Source organism: Sminthopsis crassicaudata, chromosome 1 (genome assembly GCF_048593235.1).
Source record: "Sminthopsis crassicaudata isolate SCR6 chromosome 1, ASM4859323v1, whole genome shotgun sequence".
Classification (NCBI taxonomy): domain Eukaryota; kingdom Metazoa; phylum Chordata; class Mammalia; order Dasyuromorphia; family Dasyuridae; genus Sminthopsis; species Sminthopsis crassicaudata.
In genome coordinates, this window is record NC_133617.1 from 196,636,396 (window position 1) to 196,662,674 (window position 26,279).

The 26,279-nt window shown below is 32.7% G+C and overlaps 1 protein-coding gene across 7 annotated transcripts in view; it reads left to right on the plus strand.

Annotated features, from left to right (window-relative positions):
• Nucleotides 1–26,279, plus strand: part of ZNF516 (zinc finger protein 516) — a 141,544-nt gene that overhangs the window by 95,230 nt on the left and 20,035 nt on the right. The gene's annotated exons all lie outside the window — the stretch shown is intronic.

A 26,279-nucleotide genomic window follows, 5' to 3' on the forward strand; every position in this document is an offset into this window, starting at 1 on the left:
AGAAATTTTGAGGTAAGTGTTGCAATTATTTAAGCATGAAATGAAGAAGGCTTGAACCATGATGAAGGATGAGAGTGTGTGAATGAAGTCAGCATAGTGAAAAGATATTGTGAAGGTTACAATAAGATTTGCCAACAGATTGGATATGCGTAATTGTAGAAGTTAAATGGCTTGCTCACAGTCAAACAGATAGTCCATTGCCCTTTCAAACAGATAGTCCATTGCCCTTTCAACTACAATTCACAGTATGATACCTCTTTAAATTATTCTTTTATTTTTCAGAGGTGAAAACTATAGTTGTTAACCAGCTGAGTTGAGGGGTGGACTATATGAAGAAACAGTCTTGTAATTTCTTCCACAAAATGGAGGAAGTTGGGGAAATACTGAAAGAAAAGATTCAGGAAGAAATATTTGAGTAAATAATATAATGAGATTTTAAGATTTCCTGAAAATAGTTGGTGGCACTTCTACATGGGGCATTTAAGTATAGGTTTTTTCCCCCTCTATTGTCTTTTCTTTTTATTTTTACTAGACAAAGTGAGAGAGGATTCTACAGATTAGGAGAAAATGAAAAGAAGTACACAGGAGAAGAGGGAAGAGGATTATTCCCCCCAAAGGAGTATAATTGTAATCCCTTTGACCTGTCAAGAAAGTTCACAATTTCAGAATTGAATTGATAGGACAAGCTTTTTGTTTGTTTAAGCAATTTAAAGGGAGATCAAAAGTAATAATAATAATAAAAGCCTGAGAAGCTGGACTGAAATTTGAGATTGACTTCATGACATGAAATTGAAGAACCATTTAAATTATGTATTTTCTTCATCTGTAAATGGGAATAATAATTTCATGTGTATGTGCAGTGGTACTTTCAAATTATTAATAAAATACTTGCTAAACTCCACAAGTTAAAGGGAAATAATATAATTTAAAAAAAACTTTGTATAATATGTATTAATTTTATCGATTTTCTTGCCATGAAAATATTTTTAAAGATAGAAATATGTGTGATCCTAGAAGGAGCTATAAATTACCTAAGCTATTGTTTGATTAGTTAATATTTTACTTGAACACTTCTATATATTTATAGCCCTGTAACTCACACTAACTTATTACTAATTCATGTCATGTTATCAATTATCTAAAGCAATGAGGATGTTTGATTAACCAATATTGAGTAGGTTTTTCCTTTATTCATTATAATTTTTTTTAGGTCATTAAAAAAATTGAACCTATGATTTTATTAGTATAGGTATCTCACCATGAGAAAACTACCTCTATGCATTCACAATGTCAGGTGTTTTGGAATTTACAGTTTAAAGAATTGTGACCCTTTAAAATGATGTGATGCACTGAGGGTCATGTAGATCTTTGTATGGAAGGTAGGATTTAAATTTGGTTGTTTTGGACTCTGGTTTATGCTCTATCCATCATGCCACTTATTTATTTATTTTAGTTTCAAAATAATGTATTCTTAATGGAAATTTAAAAAACAACACATTTTTTGGTAATGCTCAAAAGTTTCCAAAGTAATTTGAGGGAATCATATGTTATTCTAGTCTTTGACTGAAATTCTTTGACTATATCACTATATCAAATGGAGGAAATTTGAAGAATCAGGAGACTGTGGTTTCTCTGAAGCTAAAAAAAGTAAGAATGTCCAATCAGAGTGGGTGGTCAGTAACTTAGATTTTGGAACACTAAATGTTCCCAATCTTATATTTTCATTTTGGGCCACCAAACACATCTCCTGTTAAACACCCACACTCTCACACATGCACAAAACCATAAACAAGTCAAGCCCTCCTTCATTATTTCTACTTCATTTACTTATAGCTTCACTGCTAAGCTTTTCTGAGAAGTTATCTCCACTCATTGCTTTCACTTCCTCATTACCTTACTCTTATAATCTGGCTTCTGTATTCTTTGTACTGAAACTTCTTTCTCAAAGGTCACCCATCGTATCTTCATTTCTAAATCAAATAGCCTTTTCCAAGTCCCTTTTTATTGACTTTGGTCTCTTTCTACTTTTGACATTGCTGGCTATGTCTTCTTGTTGGTCGTTATTTCTTCTTTGGGTTTGAGATAATTTGCTCCATTTTAGCAGCTGCTTTGCCATCTCCTTATTCTCTTCCCTTTCCTAGACAGTGGTTGTTTCTTCCCCACACTTGTTCTTTTTCATTCTCCTCAGCAGAGCTATCAGAAGCTAACGAAATATCTGCCTCTGCCTCTGCCTCTGCCTCTGCCAGAATTGTCTTTAGCTGTTTTCAGAATGGTTTCACCAGGATATATTTTTAAAAAATGAGTTTACTATCTGTCTTCCTCAGGATACTCATCCTTTTAATCTCAATATTTCTGCTGGTGATTCCACTAGTCACCTAGTCCCCTATATAAGAAACTTTGGTGTTTGACTCTTCTCTCTCCTTTCCTTTATTATCAATCATTTACTATGTCCTATTGATTCCACTTGTACAATCTCTCTCCTATCTGCCCTCTCCTCTCCATTTCTACTTATACTATCCTAGTAGCTTCCTACTTTCATGATCTTTACCCTTTGGTCTTTCCCTTTTGTCATTTTCAGAATAATTTTCCTTATGAATAATTTATTATGCTATTTCTCTCTCCAAGCCTTCAATGACTCACTGTTAGCTTTTGGGTAAAGTTCGTTTAATATTCCCTTTGCCTGGCCTTCAAGGTCTGCTACATGAACTTCCCCCAGCTTGACCTATATTACTGCCCCATACTCTCTTTAGCCAAACTGGATTACTCACTGTACCCCAAACAACTGCTTCTTTTTCCCAACTTTGTTTACGTTATTCTTTGTGCCGATAATAGATTCTCTTCTGTATTTGTGGACATTTTAAAGCACAACCTCCTCTATAAAGCAATCCTCGAACCTTTGGTCCATGATGATCTTCCTCTTTCTACTTGACTGTCTCATTGCAATGCAATATTTTGTATTATAACTATCCATGCTTGTATTTGGCAAAATAAATGAAAATAGTATTTGTATCTCATCTATATAGCTTACAAGTATCTAATATGCTTAAATAAATATTTGTTGAATGAATGCTTGAAGACATCAACTTATATCCATAGTGATTAGTTTAAAATATAATTTCTCTCTATTTTATTTGAGGATAAAATTTATTGCTGTACAAAGTTAACTCTTTTTTCCCCCAGAGGCAAATGGGGTTAAATGACTTGCCCAGGGTCTCACATAGCTAGGAACTGTTTGAACTCAGGTCCTCCTGACTTCAGGGCTGGTACTCTATCTACTGCACCACCTAGCTGCTCCTGTATAAATATGATACTTTATGGTCGCATTAGTGTTACCATATCATCTAGCTCTCAGTTCTCTTTCCTGTAAAATGAAAGGTTTGAATCAGAATATTTTCCAGTATCTTTCACACAAAATTGCCAGGATCTTTTAGACACTAATTAGACATTTAACACAAATGAAATTGTAGAGGTAAATACAAACTACTATAAAACTTAGTACTTTCTTAAAGAATATTTTGACAAAATATTAATGGTTGTAGAATTTTTCATAGCAAGATTTTTCAGAAAAATGCACTCTTCACACACACACATGTGCGCACCCCACATCTATATCAGTTGATGAAATTAATTTTTTTATTGCTGATAATTTTGGATAAATTTAGAACTCTTGAAGTCCCTGTTTAGCACATAGACTGAAACAGATAATAAGTAAGTTGACAAAGAGCTTATCACGAAGTCTTTTGAAACTTTCCCATGTATTCAGACTCTATGTTTATATATTCATGTTTTTTGTCTTGAAGCTAACATGAACTACTTGGAAATATATATATATACACACATATATATATAATTATTATATTAATATATATTTATTATATCTAATATACGATTTATATATATATTTTAAACCTCCTATTTAAGTGCATCTATCAGACACCTGTTTAGGCATTCTTAAATGAGTTTTCAACCAGGATTTTATTTTTAAAATATGATCCTGTGACCTAATGAACATAAATAAATGAATTATTTGCTGTTACTCTATTTTGGGAGAATGACTAGTCATGCAAACAAACCACTCTAGAAATCATTTTTAGTCTTAAACCATCACCATATTAACATTGTATTTTTTATGAGTGTTAAGTAATCCTTAACATCAAATTTCACTAATGTGCTTTGAGACCTGTTGATTAAAAGCTTAATCAGTAAATAAAAATTTTTTGGCCGGCAGACCTTTAAAATTTTTTTTAATGACTTGCAGCACATATTTCCTTAATAAATACCTGTTGTTCAGAGCTGGATATCTCCTTAGTTACTTTGTAAAAATCACCGAGACCACACACGATGCTGAGTGGAGGAGGGGGGGAGGGGGAACTGTTGTTGATAGTCTGTGAGCAGGTGCCATCTAGTGGCACATGGCATGTAGTGCGGCTTATAACAGCTGATGCCAGAGGCAGCTGTTCCCTGTATGGATGCCAGTGTCTTACTGTATTACATTCTAAACAAAGACCATTTTATGTTATGAAACAGCCTTTGTTCAACAAATCAAACATTTGACTGATTTTAAAGCTTAAGAGTAGACTAATAAATAACACTAAGTTTTAGAAAGAACCACTGTAGTTAAGCACAAATAAAGTTTTGTGTTTTATTTTTGAAGAAAAAACATATCAACAGGAAAAAAAAAAGTCTGTAAACTTTTGGAATGCTATTGTCCCTTTAAAGTGTTTAATAAGATTGAAAAGTTTGAAAGGGTGGTTTTCTCTACACATTCTAAAGATTTTTACTCTCTTAAAACAAATTTTCAATCGCATAGGTCTGTAATCTAGTAAATGAATAAATATAGGTAAATTGTTCAACTAAGGATAACTGCAGAGTGAGTGTTATTATGCTGTTATTTCTTACTCTTTGCCCAGTTCACTGGATAAGAAGCTGTTTTCTTGACAGGACAGATTACAGTTTAAAAGAATTTAAAATATTAAATAGAAATTTAAACTCCCTCACAAACAGGTAAATTAAAAAAAAATCAGATAAATGAGAACTAATTTTAATACTAAAAAAAATCCTTAACTACTTACAAAACTATAATTAACCTGGTTCAATGAGAGAGACAAAAGGTAAATTATTTAATCTTATTGTTTTCTTTTGGATAGTTTCCAAACAAGTAGGATTACCAGAACCATTTAAAAATTATTTGTTCAAAAATATTTATTCTATAAAGAATTAGTTAATACTTAAGCTTTTTAAAAATTTATCGCAGAGAAATACAATCATCAGGAGGTAGTGAGGGACACACTCACTCCTGTTTATATCAGTTAATCAAATCCATACATTGGGAATGTGTTGATGTACATATTACTATACACAAATCATCTTAAACATTTTATTATTTTGTTTTCCATGTTTGATTCTGTCTCCATTCTTATTTCTTTAGGCATTTTTTATTGTTCCTTGTTCTTACCAAATGCAAAATATGAAGTTAGAAAACTTTATTTTTATTTGATTTTCTATGTGGAAAAACATAAAATTTAGCTTCAGTAAATATATTTTTGCACAATCTGGTAGCAAGCTATTTAATTTTTTTCTTAATGAGAAATTAAAAGCTGGTTTAAAAAAATTAAATTGAAAGTCTCCAATACTCCTTTTATGCTTTAATGTTAGTCCATTTATTTTGTTATTTTCCCCTTGTTTTATGATATTTTTGAGGCCTTCAGCCATAGGGTTTGCAACTGTACCCCACTTTTAACTTGTGACAACCTTTTAAATAGACCTATCACCATGGCACGATTTTTTTCGCCCACTTTTTCCTGATCTTGATAGTCTCCTTGTTTTCAGCAGAACTTCCAAATTAAGCCAGCCTGTGGCAGTGTTTTTCAGCATTTCTTTTGCTTCTCTCCTGAGTCAAGCTTGGATCTTTTTCTTTCTTTCTTTTTTTAAATTAACAACAATCATGCATATTGCATATAGAAAAATGTCCTATTTCATATTCCAGCACCAAATTATTTTACATCAATGACAACTCCATTATACTTTGTTTACTAAGGTAAATATTTCATAAAATTTCATTTTGATTTGGAACATTTATGATTAAGATTGCCTGAGTGTTTATATGCTGCCACGTATTATTTTTCATATGCAGTCAATTTTTTTTCTAAAATGAAATAAACTAAATGGATAATTATAAATAAATGAATCAAACTAGTAAGCTTTGTCTAAAATATTATTAGTCCTTTTTTGGCTCTGATTTTTCTTATCTTTATCCAACTTTATGCTCTTTTTGATACTGTATCACAAGTTAGTATTCTCTTTTTATCAAATAATCACCTAATATGCATTTATTAAATACCTACTATATGGCAGGCATTGAACTTGGTGATGATATGCAAATAAAAACTAAACAAAACTTACTGCCAATTAGTAGTGAAAATGTAAATTACTGCAGATTTTTTTCTGTAAAATTAAAAGAAAATAATTTTTTTTTTATAATTCACATTGTTTAGAAGGAAAGAAATCAATTACTCTAGTGTGTAGTGAAGTTAACACTTGTAAATATTGTTTGGATTTTAATTAAGATAGTGATGCTATTCACACTTAAAGTTTGTACATATTTCACTTCTGGATTGAAAGTAGTGGCAAGATGGCCCCCAAAAATAAATAAATAAAATAAAGGATTACCTAGCTTCCTCATAACTATTTTTCCTATCAGTTTTCTGTGTAGCCTTATATTACTGTATGGTTATTAAATATTTATAATATTGGTGGTACTATAGGGGACAGGAACAACTAGTAAAAATGAAAACTATTCAAGTTGTAGCAATCATGGAAATAATCACTATTGAGTTGTGCCATTTTTGTATCATAACGTTAAAACATCTAGTTAAAACTTCTGAAAACATCTGGTTCTTTTCAAGACTACCTAGGTAGAATTGGAACTTGCTAATGCATGACAATTTCTTTGTCATATGCTCAAAATACCTTTCCATATGGTGATTCAGTAAACAGTCTTTGAAGTACTTTCTCTTTCTATTATCTTGAGTATTTTTTTTTTTTTACAGTGACATATTCTTGTATCTTGTTTTGGTAAAACTTGTCCTTTTCTACAATAACATGACCTTAAATTCTCTTGAAGCTCCAGTTGAGAGATTCTGAAAGATCTGAAGTACATAAGAACTCATTGTTTTGCCATCTTTCCCAAGTGCAGTTCCACTCCAACTTCTCCAAATAGAGACAAGACTAATAAAAAAAGGCATCATTTCCTTTACAGGATCAAGCATCATTTCCTTCTATAGCATCAGATACTTTTCCTTCAATTATTCAAGACCATATAAGAATAAATTAATTTGGTCAACACCTGTTCTTTGCCTTGAGTGACATATAACAAACAGTATATAAAATAAGATCAGTGTCCTTTTTCATCCCTGGAATCACTTTATTGTAAAGTGTATTAGAGCATATAGAGAGTCAAAACAACAGCTGTGGATTGAAATATTAAATTCAGATAGTTGTTCATTTCACATGTATCCAACAATTGGATGAATTTTCATATCCACAACATTCATTGTCTTTGTTTTTTCATGGTTTGATATATGTGTGTGTATTCATGGTACAAAATGGGTAAAATTTGGGAGTAATTTTGGTTATTTCCATTAGTTTCTCAACCTGAATAGACTTTACTTGTGAAAACCTTTTCAAATTTTTGAATCTTCAGATAATCCTGTGAATTGGACAGATATTTTTTATTTCCATTTTATAGATGAGAAAATTGAGGTTCTAAGAGGTCTTGTGGCTTGTTCCAAGTCCAGTTAGTGGTAAAACTGGGACTATCAGAGAATTACATAATTGGCCAGAATTCCAGAGATCATTTGGTTCACCTTTTTACAATATGCAGTGCTCTATAAGAAAAACTGTCCTCCCTAGATGCTTCTGCTTCTTTATTTCTCATTTACCTCTCAACCCTTCCAATTTAGTCTCAAAACCAACAATTTATTGATACTGGTCTCCCAAGATCACCAAAGATCTCTTATTCAGTCCATTGACATTTTCTCAGTCCCCATCCTTCTTGACTTCTCTGTAGCAAAGCTTCTTAAACTTTTCCCGCTCATGCCCTCTTTTCACCCAAGAATTTTTTTTTGCAGCTCCAGGTATATATGTCTATAAAATAGGTAAGCAAACCAAACATTTACTGATAATAAATGGTAATTTCATGACCCCAATACGCTAATTCACATGGAGTCATGAACCACAGAAGTTTTGCTCTAAAGGATTTGACACTATTGACAACTCACTCCTTTCCTTTCCTTTTGGATATTTGTGACAGTAATCTATTGTGGTTCTCTTCCTAACCCTTTGATCCTTCAGACCTATTTCCTGCTTCCTTTTCTTTTCTCTCTCTGCTTCTTATTCTCCCAGTTGATCTCTTGTGCTCTCATGGATACATTTATTATTTCTTTGCAAATCACTTCCATATCTATATATCTCTTCTTTATCTTTCACCTGTGCTGTATGTAGTCTTGCATCTCCCAGTTGCTGATGGGACATCTGTTCTTGATTGGAAAAATAGGTATGTCAAACTCAGAATGTTTATAACAGAATTATCTTTTCTCCTGAACCCTTTGGAATAATTTCTCTATTTCTGACAAGGTATACCATTCTTCCATCACTAAGGTTTCTTGAAAACTTAGAAGTTATCCTTAACCTTACTCTCAAATCCTACCTATATCCTGTCAGTTGTATATCTCCTATAGCCTTCTCTCCATCTCTATGTGCACCATTCTGCTTTGGTCCTTAACTACATTTCACATGTACTATTAGAAAAGTCTCCTACCTGGAATCTCTCATTGAGCCTCTCCTCTCTCCAATTCAACTTCCTTACAGGAACCCAATTGACACTCCTAATGCACAGATTATTCCATGTCAGTCATGAACACGTGATTGAGGACCTTAAATAAATTCCTGTTGCCTCTAGCATGAAATGCATGCTCTTTGACATTTAAAGCCCTTGACATTCTAGCTTCTGCCTTTTTCCTGGCTGGGTACACATTACTATTCCTCATGTATTCTACACTCTAAATAAACTGGCCTGCCAGTTCTACCTCAAACATAACATTTCCTCTCCTATCTTCATGTCTGGAAGGCTCTATTTCCTTATTGTTACCTCTCATAATCCCTCTCTCTTTTTAAACTACCGTTATCTTGTTGCCTGCAACCAAAGTCTTTACCATATTCCCAGGGTTTTTAGTGTACTAAACTCAAATTACTTTTGTGTATTTGCTTTTCTGAAAGTAGAGTCCTACTCTCTCCTCCCCCTATTTCTAGAATTCAAGTTCCTAGAGGGTAAAAACTCTCATTATTTGTTACCAGCCCCAGTGGAGAGTGCCTTGGGCATAGTAAGCACTTAATAAAAGCCTGTTGAATTGATTTGAATAGGCAACCACCTGTTCTTAAACACTTTGTAATGAGGAGTAGGGGATTCAGTAGTTAATTAGGTAGCACATTCCTTGTTTGGAAGGAAGAAACAACTCAGACCTTTGGTTTATGGCCCTCTTTAGAAAAAACTTCTACAAGTTTAGAGGTTGTCTCCTGCTCTGTTTTAAGAAAGTTACTCTGAGGTTCTGAAATGTTAAGTGGTTTGCCTGGGGTCATGCAATTGTATATCAGAAGTGGGAATTACACACAAGCCTTCCTGATTCCACAATCACTTTTCTCTAGGCCTCCAAACTACCTTTGAGCCTAATTTTTAAATAGTGCTAATTATGTCAAAAGTCTCCATTATAATGAGCCAAATTCTACTTTCCTGGTTCTTGAAAATCGTGTTCCAGATTTTCTTTGGAGGAGGAATAAAGTGTACATTTTAAAAGGGTAAAATACAAATGTAATCTCACTTCCATTTGAGAACCCATTAAATATTGGAAGATATTTATCAAGTTGGTCAGATCACGAACTGTTCCTTCCATGAAATGATTTCAAGACATCTTCCATCCTCAGGATGTTAATTTGTTATCTTACTATTTAAAATATGCAAACAGCTAAGTAGAATTTATCCAGATGTGGTCTGGCAGGTACATGATGCAGTTTGACCATTATCTTTGTTTTTCTGCATTCTTCAGTTTAACTCATGGCAGCCCAAGATTACATTAGCTGTTTTGGGCAGCTCAATGTACTTCAGACTCGATTTGAATTAAATGCACTAGAGTGTTTACATATACCGCTATTGACATGCATTTACCTTGTTTTTGTGCAATTGATTTTTTACATTCAAGTTCATATTTATTTCTTATTGCATTTCATTTTGTTTTGTCTCAGAGTTCTAATCTGCTGAGAATTATTTGAAGCTTGGTCATCCAGGCTAATGGTTATAGTTTATAAGTTTTCATCTTGTATAATCTTTTAAGCCTATCATCTATATATTTCTTCTAATGATCGATTAAATAGAACAAAGTGAGAAATAAAACAAGACCAAAGTATTCCACTAGAGGTCTCCTGATTTTCAGTACAGTATTTTTTCCCCTATAATATAGTGTCTTCCAATGGCCTGATTGATATAGTGATTGGTTACCTGTGACAACTCATCAAAATGGCTAATTTAGCTAGAGTGTGTGTGTGTGTGTGTGTGTGTGTGTATTCAACCTCAATGAAACATTGTGATATTAAGAAAGACCTCTTAGAGTTAGAGAACTGAATTTGAATTCGTCACTATTTTTTGTAATTGGACAAATCTTTTATTTTCCAGGGCCTCATTTTGAAAGTGAGCCAATTAAATTAAATGATCTTTAAGGTTTTCTACAACATTAAATCTTTTTTTCCTATGATATGGACTGATGTCCAAAAATTCTAAATTGTGTTCCCAGGTCTATGAAAACTTTATGTTTCATGTAAAATATATGGGATTGCCTGTCATCAAGGGGAGGGAGTAGAGGGCGGGAGAGGATAATTTGGAAAAATGAATACAAGGGATAATGTTATAAAAAATTTAAAAAATAAATGTTAAAGTTGCTTTTAACATCTTACCTCAAAAAAAAAGAAAAGAAAAGAAAAGAAAACTTTATGTTTCAGGAAATGATTTAATAATTCAAAAACAAGTGCCTGATAAAAGAATATTTATTTATCAGGTCCTTCTTGTGGCTCAGTAGTGGTGTCAAACCCACTGAAACAGTCTTTTGATCATATTTAAATTAATCACTTGGTTTGAGACATTATGACTCAGTGGATAGAGAAGCTGATCTTGTAGTTAGACACCTGGGGTCAACTCCTGGATATGCATCTTGACTCTTTGGTTCTGTGCTTCAAGCAAATCACAAAGCAAATATTCCCTGGTAAAGGCAGCCTCCTCCTATGCCATTGAGGTTGCAGTTTCAGACTAGCAGGTGTGTGTGGGGGGAGGAAAACAGTCAATTTCCTATTGACTTCTTTACAGGGTGATAGAATTTAGAGGTGAAAGGGACCATAGAGATGAACTAGCCCAATGTCCTCATGTCCAACACATTTTCCTCTGAACTACACTGACATTTAAATATCAACCATTTATTTTACCATGAAGTGATTTTCTGTTGTATGACACAATACGTTTATTATTATTATCAATAATAATAATTCTTTTAATTAATTGGTCTGGACCTGATATTTTGTTGTTAAAGGAGACTTCTCATGAGGAAACTCCCTCTACTGACTGACAATGACAACTCTTGTGCAGTTGAGAACGTTGCCTGGAACACTTTCGAGGTTAAATGATTTGTGCTATGGGGTCAGTCACAGAGCCTGTGTGGATGTCAGAGACAGGATTTAAGTCTTGCTGCCTTTCAGGTGGCAGTGTAGAAATGCTGAAGGAGGATGATGAAATTCTTTTTGCTTCTCTCAAAGTTCAGTGGGCAAATTATTGAATTATGAGAATGCTTCACATTGTCTTCATGTTCATATGACATTTTATACTTTTAAGAACACTTTTACTTCTATTTAAATGACAATGACCCTTTAAAGTAAATAGAATTTTCCCATTTAACAGGTGAAGAAACAGACTCTGGGAGGTTAAGTGATTTATAAAAGGTAGGAGCTGTATAGTTTCAACAATTTTTGACTATAACAGTGATGCCCTTTTCATATGCAAGAATAAAATAACACAGTTGTATAGAAAGATAAGACCTCAGAATTTGAGGAGACCTCATGGCTTGTGGGCCATGGAAATTCAACCTACAGCGGAACAAGAATCCTTTTTACCTTGTCTTCAGCAGGTGTTATTAAACCTTTTCTTGGAGAACTGCAGTAAGCTCTACCTACTTTCATTTGAGCTAGTCTATTCCACTTATGCATAGTTTTATGTGTGCTTAAAAAGAGCTTGTTTAAGTTACATGCATTTATTCAATAAATATTTGTTCCATTTCCCTGCACTTTACAGATGGGAAACCAAGGCCCATAGGGGAAGTGACTTTTCCAATTACACAGGTAAGAGAGGTAGAGGCAAACAAGTTAAATTCATTCCTCATTATCAGAACTACACTACGCCACATAATAGAGCCCAAGTTACTTTAGCTTTTCTCAGCTTCCATGCTGACTCATTGAGGTTGCACTCTTAGAATTTTTTCATGCAAATGGTTGTTTCAAGAATTGAATTTCTTGGTTTGTAAAATGAGGATTATACCATGTGTTTTAAATTTATCTACAATCCCCATAGGCTTATTGATGTATTTAACGATTCCGTGAAGAACTACCATATGAATCCAGAATGTAAAATATGTTATAGTTGAAACATCTTTGTTTTTCTGGAATGGTGTCAGACATGTATGTACAAATCCTTACAGAGCGCAATAGAAAGTTAGAACTGAACTTTTCTATTTTGTCTATGTTTGGTTTGTTTTCCTAATTCAAATTTCAATAATCTGAAAACAGAACAAGAAAGAACATTATATAGAATATATATGAATATTCTCTATATATAATATTTTAAAATTCATTTCCATTGGGGTTTATATAATTAGTGAACAGCTTATTCTATGAAAATGGTTCTCAGGTTACATTCTTCTGTCTTAATATTTTCTCATTTTTTCCTTCTCTTTGACTTTTAGGTTTCCTTTCCTGTTTTTTAAAATTTTTTTTTGTCTCTTGTCTTGGGCTTCATCTCCTTATAATTCTGTTTCCTAGGTTATTGTTTCACATGGGTATTAATATTTTTAAGCCAATGTATGTACTAGGTTAAGAGCCATATTCATCAATTGACCTATAATGTAGCTAACTCTGTCACCTTATACAATCACTTAGCTCTCTAGGACTCACTTTCTAACTTTAAAATGAGGAGATTGATTTCCTAAGTCATTTTGGGTTTTAATAATTCTATGTCTCAAAACTGGCTTTTATTTACTTCACTGTCTCAGAATGTCTTAAAATCAGAACTTCTTAGCTTCATTAAAAATGTCAAACCATATTCATTTTTTGTCTCTTTGGTTTGATGTTTTATTTGTAGGTAGAAAAACAGGAAAAGCTACTCTTACATGTTGTGGGAAATTATTAGCAGCTTCCTTTTAAAAAAAAAATGGCAAGCATTTCCTTTTTAGAATGGCCATGATATTTGCTAATCCTTTGAACTAGAAATATTTCCATGGTGAAATGCAAATAGAAAAAGGAGTAAATATTAAAGAACCAGTTTACCTGTTTCCCTACATGTATAATCTGTACTCCAACCAAATTGGACTACATACTTGCCATTCCACTCATAGGCCTTGCCTTATGCCATTTCTTTCATAAGGATTGCTCTCTGTTCTGCTACCACTGGCATTTTTCCATCTCTGTGTGTCCATTCTTTAAGGCTCAGGTTAAAATGCCATTTTTAGGAAACCTACTCTGATTATGCTAATTGAAGTTAACTCTTTTTTTCTTCCATATTCTTATAACTCTTGTCACTTAGAACACTGTCTTTTAGTTTAGTTGTTTTTGCATGTGTTATCTCCCCTACTTATCTGCTTAAGGAGTAAATTGAGTCTTGCACATATTATGCTATGCTTAGAATAATAACTTATTGAATGATAATGAATGGACTCCTAAATAGTAGTACTAGCAGTTTATAAATTAAGATAACTAAGAAACCAAAGTCCTTGTAAGCCCATTTGGGAGCCATTGAATGAACAAGACATTTTTGAGCAGTATCTACTATTTGCAGTCACTTTTCAGAGTTCTTAGGAAGCTGTTATTGACAAACAAGTATTCTGGGCTTAATTGTATTTGTTGAATTGAATCTTGAAAATGTTATTCAATTTTACTAATACCAGTTTTTTTTCTTCTGAGTAATAGGGCAAGATATTAACTAAAATCTTTTTTTTGTCATGTGCTTTATAAAATTCTGCATTGTTCTTTCTTTCTGTTTTTCCTCTTCTTCCTTTCAGTATTAAGGTGGCAATGAGGACCACCCGTTGGCATACACCCAGAAAGGCTGCCAATGTTTTGGTTTATGATCACCTTTGGGATGTAAACTAATTTCCATCCAGAAATGATAGAGATTCTTTAGCCTATGGAATTTGTGAATTATTCTCTTGGTTCCCTGTTTATGTTTTTTACTGCCCAGATTGAAAGAACTTAGTGAATATATTTCCTTTGTAATTGGCAAAACTATGAGGCACTTATTTCCTGAAAAACATTCCTTGAAGAGACTGTATTCAGAAAAGATTTAAATTACCTTTTTTATATGGTATCAGTGGTAATGGAGAGATAGTGATGTGGATCATGCCAAATAGCAAACAATGCGAAAATAATTATTTTACTTCGGAATGCATTACATATTTTGGCAGCATATTTATATTCCTAATTATGTTTTGCTTAGTCTAATATTAAAATTAGTTTAAATTCTTGAAGCATAAAACAACTGACAGTGGAAACAGGGGAAGGTAGCTCTGAAATCTGTTGATGAGCCAGAACTTTGACTGTGATTTAAAACTGACCTCATAAAATAATTCACAAAGGGGTTAATTCTCACATAAGTAAACAGGTGTTAACTATAGTGATTATCACTTTTTTTCCTTTTAGTGTCTCTATTGAAAATGTTTTGTATAATAATAAGATTTTCATTGGGCCATGGGTACAACTTTATGTTGTATTAGTGAGAATGTTGCCTTTACTTTCCTTTTTTTGTTTGTTTTTGTTTTTGTTTATGTGATTGGTGAGATGCTGAGGATTAGCTGAAAAAGTTAAAAGGCCAGTTTCTAACCATAGATGTATAGGAATTAAAATATATGGAAATTAATGGGATAATTGAAGTTTATCATTCACATAACACACGTTAAGAAACTCTACAAATTCTGTTCCAGTGGCTCAAGGGACCTTTGTGGAGGAAGTCCTGAGCAAAGAGAGGACAAAAACTTTTATCATTTACATGTAGTGTGAAGCAGCATGGATTATATAGCGTTGTCCTTAGAGCAAGCAAGATGGGTTCATGTTCTTCTTCTGAAATGAACTTCTGTGACAAGTTGGGCAAATCACTTAAACTCTTAGTAGCCCTGGCAATTCTCTTAGACTATCAGTTGCCTAGAAAAGTAATGATCTGCATTGATAGAGATTTTCCTATCCTGATGAATTTGCATATAGTTTTGAAGTATAAATTAAATGATCATCATTCTTAAATTTATTTTTAAGTGTTTTTTTTAAGAGAGAACCATTTATCTTTTCACAAGGATAAAAACATAACAAAAACATGGTAATTTTATTATAGAAATAATAATTTTTTAATAATTTAAGAATTGAGATTTTAAAAAAGAATCCACTTAATATCTTAAATGTAACTTATTTAATGTTTCTCTTTTGTTGTTATTGTTTTTCTTTTTGGAACCAAATAATGTTTTGTGCTATCAGAAACATGAGTCATAGAGAATAATTTTCTCATTAGATTATGTGAACATTATTTTTTCTGCTTATAGATAGTACTTATATGTCACCTATAATTGACACCTGCATCTATATCTGCATTATCTAACTGTCCTTATTTGTCAGCTATCATTTATAAGCTACTGGTACAATAATTTATGTAGAATGGAAAACATTTTAAAATTATTTAAGGATTATTAAATGCACAAAATATACTTTACTCTGTTAGTATACCACATGGCTGTATGGTTAATGAGTTTGCATATTTTATTATTGTGTTTAAGTTGCTTGAGGAAAAGGACTGTTGTGTTCAAACATATTTGATCTTCATTTATTAAGATGGCTGAAAAATTATCTTTGGTTGGTCTTTATGATTTTTTACAACCCTCATACCAAAACACATCTAATATCTTAAGAGCAAGACTTACAAATTGAACAAACTTTATTGAATTAGTCTGCTGGTTGCCTATTCATGTTTTCACTGCCTACATTGTAAGGGCTCAGTGGGTTTTGTTTTCACAGGCAGCAGGTGTCCAACGGGACAATACTAGAGAGATTAGTCAAATTCAGAATCAAGAATGTTATGAGTTGTGAATTCCAGGGGCATTTTTTCTCATTCATCCTCAGGAACATTTCACAGCTCTTTTGAGAGGATGAAATGAACAATACAATGAACAGTTTTGTGCAGCAGAGGTCGGGTTACAGAAATGATGTGATGCAATATTTAAAATGTTTAACAGTACAAATAAAAAGGAACTCATGGATAGATTTGACCATTGTAGGACATGAAATTGTAGAACACAACCAAAGTCTTGAAATATCCTTCTTTTGTATGCTTTAAAATATTTTTAAAAGAAGGTGGATTAAAAGAGAGGAAAAGTTGGAAATAAAAGAAACTAAGACTATCATCATCCTAAAAGCAAAAATTCAGTATTCTTTTCAATTCTATTAGGCATCACCCTTCGTGGTATTTGGGACAATGGAATAAAAAAGGGAGCTAAATTGTGGAAGAGAAAGTTGTCAGACTAGAATTAGCTGGCATTTTTTCCCCTTGCGAATTATAAAGCTCAGACTTTTCCTTGCTAAATTGAACAGTTTGTGAATTTTTTTTTAACTTAAACAAATAAATATTGGTGCTTTCCTGACATTTTCCTTCATTTCTATCTTCTTTGATACTAATAAGTTTAATAAGAGGTATCAGTAATGACCGGCACTGTTTGTACTCATCTGTTCATCACTCAAAACATTATTTATTTATATTTTTTGTACAGAAAAAGTTGTTTTCAGGAATTTAAAGCATGATATTCTTTGTTGAAAACCTGACTATTATGATTATGTAAGATATTTTGAAGATTTCCAGAGATGACATAGTAAACTTACCCGAAGAAAACACAGAAGGAATATTTAAGATGAAAAATCCCCCCACAAACCCAAATAAAGAAAATAAAATTAAAAAAATTAACTAGTCAGTCCCTAAGACAGCCAGGTATTGTACTAAACACTGACTATGTGTTAGAGCTGTCTAAGGTGGTCTGGGTTATAAAGAAAGGCAAAAGGCAATCCCTGTTCCTCAAAGAAGTTCCCACTGTAATGGAGCAGATAGAATTCAAACAGCTCTATATTGTACAAACTAGCTATATAGTGGATAAATAAGAAGTAGTCACAGAGGGAAGGTATTAGAATTAAGAATAATTAGAAAAAAATTCTTTAGGAAATAGGGTTTTACTTGAGGGACGTCAGAGAAACCAAGAGACAGAGATTGATAATGATGATGATAATAAATATTTGTATAGCATTTGTTACATACGAGATATATATACACACACATGCATACATACTTGTACACACTCACACACACATATGCCAAACACTATGTTAAACCCTTTACAAATATTACCTTATTTGATTCTTACAAGTCTGGGAAGTAGGCCATTTATTATTCTCATTTTACAAATGAAAAAAACTGAGTCAGTGAAGTTATTCTGAGGGTTTCACAGGTAGTGTCAGAGATTGGATAGCTGTCTATCCCCTGCAACATAAAATACCCCTATAAGAATATAAGATGAAGAAATATAATATTTCATGCATGATGGATAGTTAGCTAGCGTTAAGTGCCTGGAGTTGGGTGTGATGTGATGTCTTTTATGAAGAACAATAAAGAAGCCAGCCTTAGAAGACTAGAAAGATGAGAGTAGGGACTAAGTTATAAAGGGATTTAAATGACAAACACAGACTTTTATATTTAATCCTGTAGGTGATAGCAAATCATTAGAGTTAACTGAGTGGGAGGCAAAATGGGCTGTTTGAGGAAGACTCTCAAATCTGACCTCAGTTACTAGCTGTGTGATCCTGGGAAAGTCACTTAACCTCTATTTGCCTTAGTTTTTTCATCTGTTAAATGGAGATAATAATAGCACCTTCCTTCTTGAGTTGTTGTGAGGAACAAATGGGATATAATTGTAAAATAATTAGCAAAGCGCTTGGCACATAGTAAATACTACATAAATGTTAACTGACATCATCATCATCACCTCCCAGGGTTGTTGTAAGGATAAAATGAAAAAATATATGTAAAGTGCTTTATAGTCCTTCAAGTACTATAGAGATGTTAGTTATTATCTATTATTATTATCATGCGACTGAGATAGTGAAGAACTTTCATTTAATGGAATTAAAGGGTGATAGTAATTCTCAAAAAGCAAAAGGTAAAATGTAAAAAGGGGGCAATTTCCTATCTTGAGAACATGTGAAAAATTTTAGTCCTCTAACTACACAGAGTGCTTAGAAAACATAGTTTGAGCATTTTAGGATGAAATTAATTATTTAACAGCACTATTCAAAATCTTTAGTTGCATAGCCAGAATTCAGGGAACAAGGAGCTAAGGAAGGGGAGATTTTTTTTTTTTTTTTTTTTTTTTTTTTGTTGCATACACAAATTACCTAAAAGGATCAAATTTAGGGATCAGAGAGTCCACTGTAAATATTATTTCTTTAATGAATGCAAAAGTGCCACAGGGTAGATAGATGATAAGAAAGCTTATACCTATTTGAAGAAGCCAAAATACAGAGAGCTTCAATTAGCTTCCCAAAGTCACAAGATCTACCCATATTTGGAGCCAAGAATAGGACCTAGGACTCCTGGCACACCCAGTACAATGCTCCATTTCCCATATCTCATTTCATCTCTCTAAGGAGTAAGGGAAAATAAAGTTGTTTTTGGTTGTGTGTTTTTAATTGAGAGGGGAAAAGAACTGAGGCACTAATATGTGCTAAGAATTAAGTGCCTTAAAATGAATGTAAAAACTAAACTAAGAGTGAACGGTGGAACCCAAATCAGTCATTAAAGTGAAAGGGGAATAATGTATCCATCAAAGTGCATTTACTGTATCTCTGTGCATTTTAAAGGGTAGTAGGTTTTTTGTTGTTGTTGAGGATGTTGCCTCTGGGGTTAAAAACAATTAAAGGTAATAATTCTGAACAGTGAACTTCTGGTACTATTAGAAGCCATAGTTAGTGTGTTTGTTATGTTTATGTGCAAAATGAGCCATTCTCACTTACCCGTCTGGATATATATTGCTTCAACTGAAGTCTGGTTTGTCAAAGCTTAACCACAGATTAAGAATTTTTACTTTAATATATATTTGGAAGAATATTTAAAAATTAAAACATCAAATCTCTACATTTTTGCATCTTGCTTAGCATTCTGGGGGGGATGAGAGGTATATTTAGGTGCTATTTGGTCTGTTTCAGATATTGTTATAAGTATTATTTATGTTTGAATCTCATCAAAAATGATATTAAAACTAACATACAAAATACTAATATTCTCTAAGCTATACAGAATAAAACATTTTTGAAATTTAGAATACTCAGAATTATGAGGGAATGGGGTGAGATATATAGACTCCCCCTTGTCCTGATTACTATTGGAGTTTTATCAACAATGTTTTCATTGAATCTATGAGCTTACATCCTAAAACTTTTATTTGGCCACAAACAGTTATTTTAGCCAATTATGTAATAATCCATAGACTGTCTAATATAAGAGAATGACAGCCACACAGGGGCTCTATCCTAGGATCATTTCTATGTTAAACTTATACAAGAGAGAAGATCCAGAAAATAAATTTTTATATATCATTAAAATTTATAAACAATCTTACATATATTATCTCTTTTGATATAGTCACTTTGAAGTACAAAGGTTTATAGCTTTTATTACGTATGAGGAAACTAAAGGCTTGGTGTAATTAATACACTTGCATGTAGACATACTTTTAACTTGTGTAAAGGTTTTAAACCAGGTATATCTATTATACCTTCATTTACTGTGCAATTTCTACTACATCACTCTCCATGGCAATGGGAATTATGAGTGGTATAATGGATGGAGAACCAGCTCCAAAATCATGAGAACCTTCATTCAAGTATGCTTCTAACATGGATTTGGATCAAGTCAGTAAATCTCTCAGTTCACCAGTAGAGAAAATGGTGAAATGAAGATGAAGATCCATAATTCTAGGAAGTACAGACCTGAGAGGAAATGGAAAAGGTTGGAAGAGCTGTGGGAACCCAGACACACTAAATACACTGTTGGTGGTGCTGTTGTAGCAAAGTTGTGCATTTTATTCTTCAGAATGAGGTGAAGTTCTGGATTACCTCTTAATGAACTAATTCCTCCTTAATGTTATCAGTTTAAGTCTGTTTTCTGATATGTTCCTTCCATTGTTAGCTTCCAGAGATTATCACTCCAGTCTAGTGAACCAATCAGTATAATTTAATATCATAGATACTTAGAAAATACATTGAGCAAGCTTTAAATTAAAAAAAAAAAAAAGAATATACATTGAGAACAAAAGTATGGATATTTCCCCCAATGCTGCAGGGTACCTTCTCCATTATATCTTTTTAGGCCTTGGGGAGAGAGGGCTCATACTTAACTAGTTTCTATATAGTATTTGCCTCTCCAGATTTGCTTTTAAAATGTAGTATAGCTACAAGGCCTGAATGTTGGACTGCCTGGCCATAAAACTTTGCATGGACTATGACTCCTGAGCCTCTGGTAGTTAATCAGTATGGGCTTTTGAAGTTCACTAGGTCATAGCTATCTCCAATACTTTTTCACCAAAAAGCTGGGTAGAACAAAATGCAAAGAGGCAAAGAAGAAAAGCCCATATTCATGAGCCACATGTCAGCCTTAGATGGAAAGGGTCAAAGGCTTCTTCATTTACAACATTGTTTCTCTCCTTAAGCACTGCCTGGGAGGAAAAGAACAATAGCATCCCCAATTGAATTGTGATGTTATCTAAATTCAAACTTTGTATTAAGATGGAAGCATGACTTGGTAGCAGAAGCCTCACTTAACTGCCATAGAAGAAATTTTAAAATAGAGTCACTGGGATATGCTGTATTATGAAAATTTATCTTATGCTCAGCACAAAAAGGGGTAGAAAAATAAAAAATAACAAATTAGAGATGGCTTCATTAAAAGTGTTTTAACTGGGAATGTGAATTATTATGATCATAAAATTATCAAAGGTATCCCATTATTGAATTTTGCTTTGACCTAGCTTTAATGAAACCTGATAATGGTAAGAAATAATGGTAATGTCTGTAATGCATGGGACTTAGAATATTTTATTTTAGTGTCTTTAATTGCCCATGATTTTTTAAAAATTGTGTAAATGAGCAGAGAAAACAAAGGGTTAAAGATAATTAAAATCATTGCATTACTTTTTGCATTTTGTAGCATTTAAAGCTATATATGTCTGTTTATACACACATATACATTTGTATATATCTGTAGATCCATTCTACTGTTTTATTTCTTCACTAATTTTCAGTTGAACTTGAATATGCTACTTATGATGTTTAAAATAATCAGATCCTAGTTCAATGAAGACAAAAAAAAAATTCCTAAATTGTCACAGTCACATTGTGTGTCACTGCCTCCAAGTCATAACTGGTATTCCAGACAAAAAATATAACTAGTTCTGATAAGACTGATTTTTTTCCCTCTGTAAAATCCTTATTTTTACTTGTATGAGTCAAACCACATTATCTCAAAGTACCCCCAGCAATACTTTTTTTTTTCAAGGCTAATTATTAGAAATACAGTAAGAATAATACAAATAAGTTTTATAGATATTTTAAATTTACAAAGGACTATTATAGGAGGAGTAATTAAAATTTTTTTCTGGCAGCAGTTCATTTTACTAAATTAATTCCTTTCTCCCTTTTTCACCCCGTCTAGTGGTGTCCATACCATCAGCCTTTTAAACCTACCAATTGCAAGAAATGATATTCTGTTTCCAGTATAAAGTTTACACATTCTTTGGAGACATTTAGCCAGTGTGTTCCTTTTTGATTTAAAGTATTATTTTTTTCTTTTAGTTTGTTATTTAATGTTGGTCAAAGGTACAACCACTTGAATTTAGATTGTGAAGCTTTAGAGTCCAGTTTGGGAGCACAAATGTTTTAGGCTTTGACAGATGTTCTTTGAAAATATCACAGATGTGTGGTGTCATGTTACATCATTGCTCTCAGTCTCTTTGTTTTAAATTATAAAGTCTACCAATAGTATGGGGCATGTTTTCATAAATTCTTATTCCTTATAATACAGGAAAAAAAACCAAGGTTTTTTTTTTCTTCTTCTCAGACTTTAACCCCTTTGGGAATTTCAAAATGACCTTAACAGAATGAGCGTTCAATCCCTTGAGATTGCAAATGTAGGGGTTGTTTTTAACTTAATTGCTTTGAATTAAACGAAGACTTGAGACATTTTTTCCCCCTGAATTGAAGGCGAGGTTAAATACACTTTTATAGTAGTGAGAATCCAACCCCAAACATATGGCTACCCTTCACTGCTTTAGGATAATCCCGGGGGGAAGATGCACTTTACAACTCTGGCTTTAGTTAAATGTTAGTTTTTTGAGCTCACGTGAGTGTAATAATTTACCATCATCCAACCCATCCCCATCAATTTGTGTATTGCTTTGGATTGATAACATTTTATATGTGGACATAGCCCTTTAATTTTGCTAACAGTGGCTCATTAACTACATACTAATTGAAACTAAACATTTGTCAGTCTGCTCCCTTTAGCTCCATAGTAAATGCATTCTATGAAGTAAGCTTTACTGCTGTGATGAAGATCATCTTAGAATTGATTTTTAACCAACTTGAAGAGATTCATTGGCTTTTGTCTTTTGCTCCAAAAGAAGTGTCAAAGAACATTGTGAGTTAATTGATAGTCATATATGTGTGTACATATATAATATACATACATGCAATTATAATCTACTGTCAATTATACATGTATGTTGAAATCTCCCAAATCCTAATTAAAATAAAACAAACAAACAAATAAAGCAAGGCTTCTCCTGAGAGAAATCATAAATTTTTAATCTGGACAAGTACTCTCCTAGCTCCACTTTCCAGATCCTCTTTATGCTTGTCTTCTCATTGAGTATAAATGCTTTAAGTATAAGGACTGTCTTGTTTTTATGTTTTGTATCCTCAGTGTTTAGCATAGTGTTAACTTATAATAAACGGTTAATAAATGCGCTATCCACCTATTTAGATATACTAGATAGTATGCAGTTCAATCTTGATCTTAGTTATGATTCATTCCACTATGTATCATTTTAGCTAAATCTAATTATGTGGTAAAATGCTTTGTTTCCAAAGTGCCCAAATCTGTATAATGGAACATTTCTACAACACTTTCCTACAGAGGAAAATCTGGGATAATATTTTTTGTTCCCCATCCACCAAAAGAAAGCTTTTTGCTTGTAGATATTCTTCCAACATCAGTTAGTTAATACTAGTTTCTAAATTCAGCTGAAGATTGTCCTTGAAGCTTCTCTAGGACTTTCAAAACTAATAGTGGCCTTCTTGTCTCCATATTATCCTCACATAGCACATAAGGATAGGGAAAACACAGACTAAGTTACAGAATCCTTTTATGAAACCAGAAGTGGAACCTTGGAAGAGCAAGACAAAGTTAAATACCTCTTAATATGATAGGTAGTAAATAAACTTAGGGTATTTAAACTCCCCAAATATGGTATGGCTAAATTTTTTAAAAAATGTTTTAGAAAATCCATGGACACTAGATCAGCAATGGACTGGGACCACAAAAATCATTAAGATTGCTGTCAAAGAGAGAAAAAACAAGATGTTTCTGAACCCTCCCAAGATAATGGGGAAAATATTGGTCACCATATTTGTGACTCCCTTTGACATTTCTTAGGATCATATAATATAGCCATGTATTTAATGATTCCTTCCTTTCACTGATTGATTTTCTCTTTTTCCTGCTGACAGTTATATAAAATCTGCCCCCTTTCCTTTCCCTTTCTAATGTTCTTCCCAGTTTTTTCTATCTACTCTTCTTTGTCTGGCAGACTCTTCCTTCCCATTTTCTATGAGCAACCAAGCTCTTCTATCTGAGATCACATTTTTATATGATTCATAGATGGATTTATAGTCCTGAGTATAATTCTTTCTCTGCTTCTTACTACCTGAATGACTTTGGGTAAGTAACTTAAAATTATCTAGACTTGTTTCTTTATACATTAGATAAAGGGCAGGGGGTGAGGGGGTTAAGATTAAATCATCACTGAGATCCTTTCTAACTTGAATTTTTTTTTGCTATGCCCTACTGCAATACTTTTTCCTGATGAATAAATAAATCAGATGATCACGTATAGCCCAGACATTGATTATTTCTTTCTTGAGGAATATGAGATATTCATTTATGTCCATAAAACTTTTAACTACTTCTTTGAATTTATTCTGAAAAGACTTTGAAAAATGAATTCTGATTTTTTTTTAACACTGTTAAGTAACAGTGAATAAGGCAAGCTCCTTATTTTTTACATCTCGACTTGCCCTTTTTCTAATTCAATTACTTAGAACTCTTTTAAGCACTTCTTATAAGCTACATGATAGGCTCTGTAGTGGATAAAGAGATGGCCTTAGAGTCAGAAAATCCTGGGTTCAAATTCTGCCTCTTTCATATCCTCTGTGGGTTTGTCTGGTCTTAGACAAGCCACTTAACCTTTATGTGCTCCAATACCCTAAGATTTTAAGTTATAGACAAGTTGCAGATCTATATGAATAATGTTTTTTCTTATTGAGAGTTCTACATACTAATGTATAACAAGTCCCAAATCCCCCCCCCCCCCAAACCAAAACAAAACAACAAACACACATAAAAACAAAACCCTATGTGGTACTTGGCTAAGTTCTGTGAGTATGAAGGTAAGGCACACCATAGCCCCTACTCAACAGGAAGCTTAAATTATAATTGATAGGATCATTGAGACATGAATATAGACACATATAATACAGAATAGAATTCAGTAAAGACAAAGTAGAAGGTCTAGACAAAATGATATGAGAAATAGAAAGGAGAATTGATTTTTTGATGAGAGTATCAAAGGTTTCCTGGAGAGATAGAACCTGGCGTGGGCCTTGAAGAATTGGAGGAATGCAACAGGCAGAGTTATAAGGTACCACAAATGGATGACCTCTAGAAAGGTACTTATACGGGAGCCAAATAAGATTATGGAACAGCTAGTAATATAATAGTTGAGTACAAAGAGAGGAATAATTGAGTATGTTGCACTCAGATAGATATGGTCTCCCCATAACAATATTACTTTTATTTTCATGAGCTAGATTCTGTATGAGGTCCCCTTAGTAATTTTTGGTTCTTTGATTTAAAAAAATTACATTTAATTTGACTTGTTAGTAAATTTTTACACTAAATTCCAACAAATAGAATAAAATATTTCAACAAATAAAATAAATAAAAGTGAGTTTTTTAAACTCACTCTGAGTTTTTAAAGATTATTTTTGTTGCATTTTCTTGTTATTTTCATTTCTATTTCTTTTATATAGCTTAGTTAGTATGATCTCTATTTTACTGGTTCTTTTTTCCCCTTTGAATTATTTCATAAAGGTCTTTCCATATTTTTATCTTATTCTTGACATTCTTAATTACATTATAGTATTCCATGTCACTAATTCAATAGAGTTTATTTAAGCATTTCCTATTATTGGACATTTCATTTTCTTCCAGCTTTTAAAAATAAAATGGTTTGAACAACCACCTTTTGCTTTGCTTTTGATAACACTTAGGGTCTGTCTCCACCACTAAAATTATTAGGTCAAGGGGTATGCTTATTTTGGGAACTTTTAGTGTGTATTGCCATATTCTTATTCAAAAAATATTCTCCCATCAACAAAGAAGTGTATCTATTTCTCTGTAATCCCACCATTGTTGTTTTATTGTTTTAATTATTTTTGCCAATTTGAGTGTTATAAGGCATGTTCCCCAAATTATTTTAATTTATTTCTCCTTGATTATTAAGAATTTTAAGTATTTACTTAACAATTATCCTTCTCTTTTAAAGATTGTTCATATCCTTTGAATAATT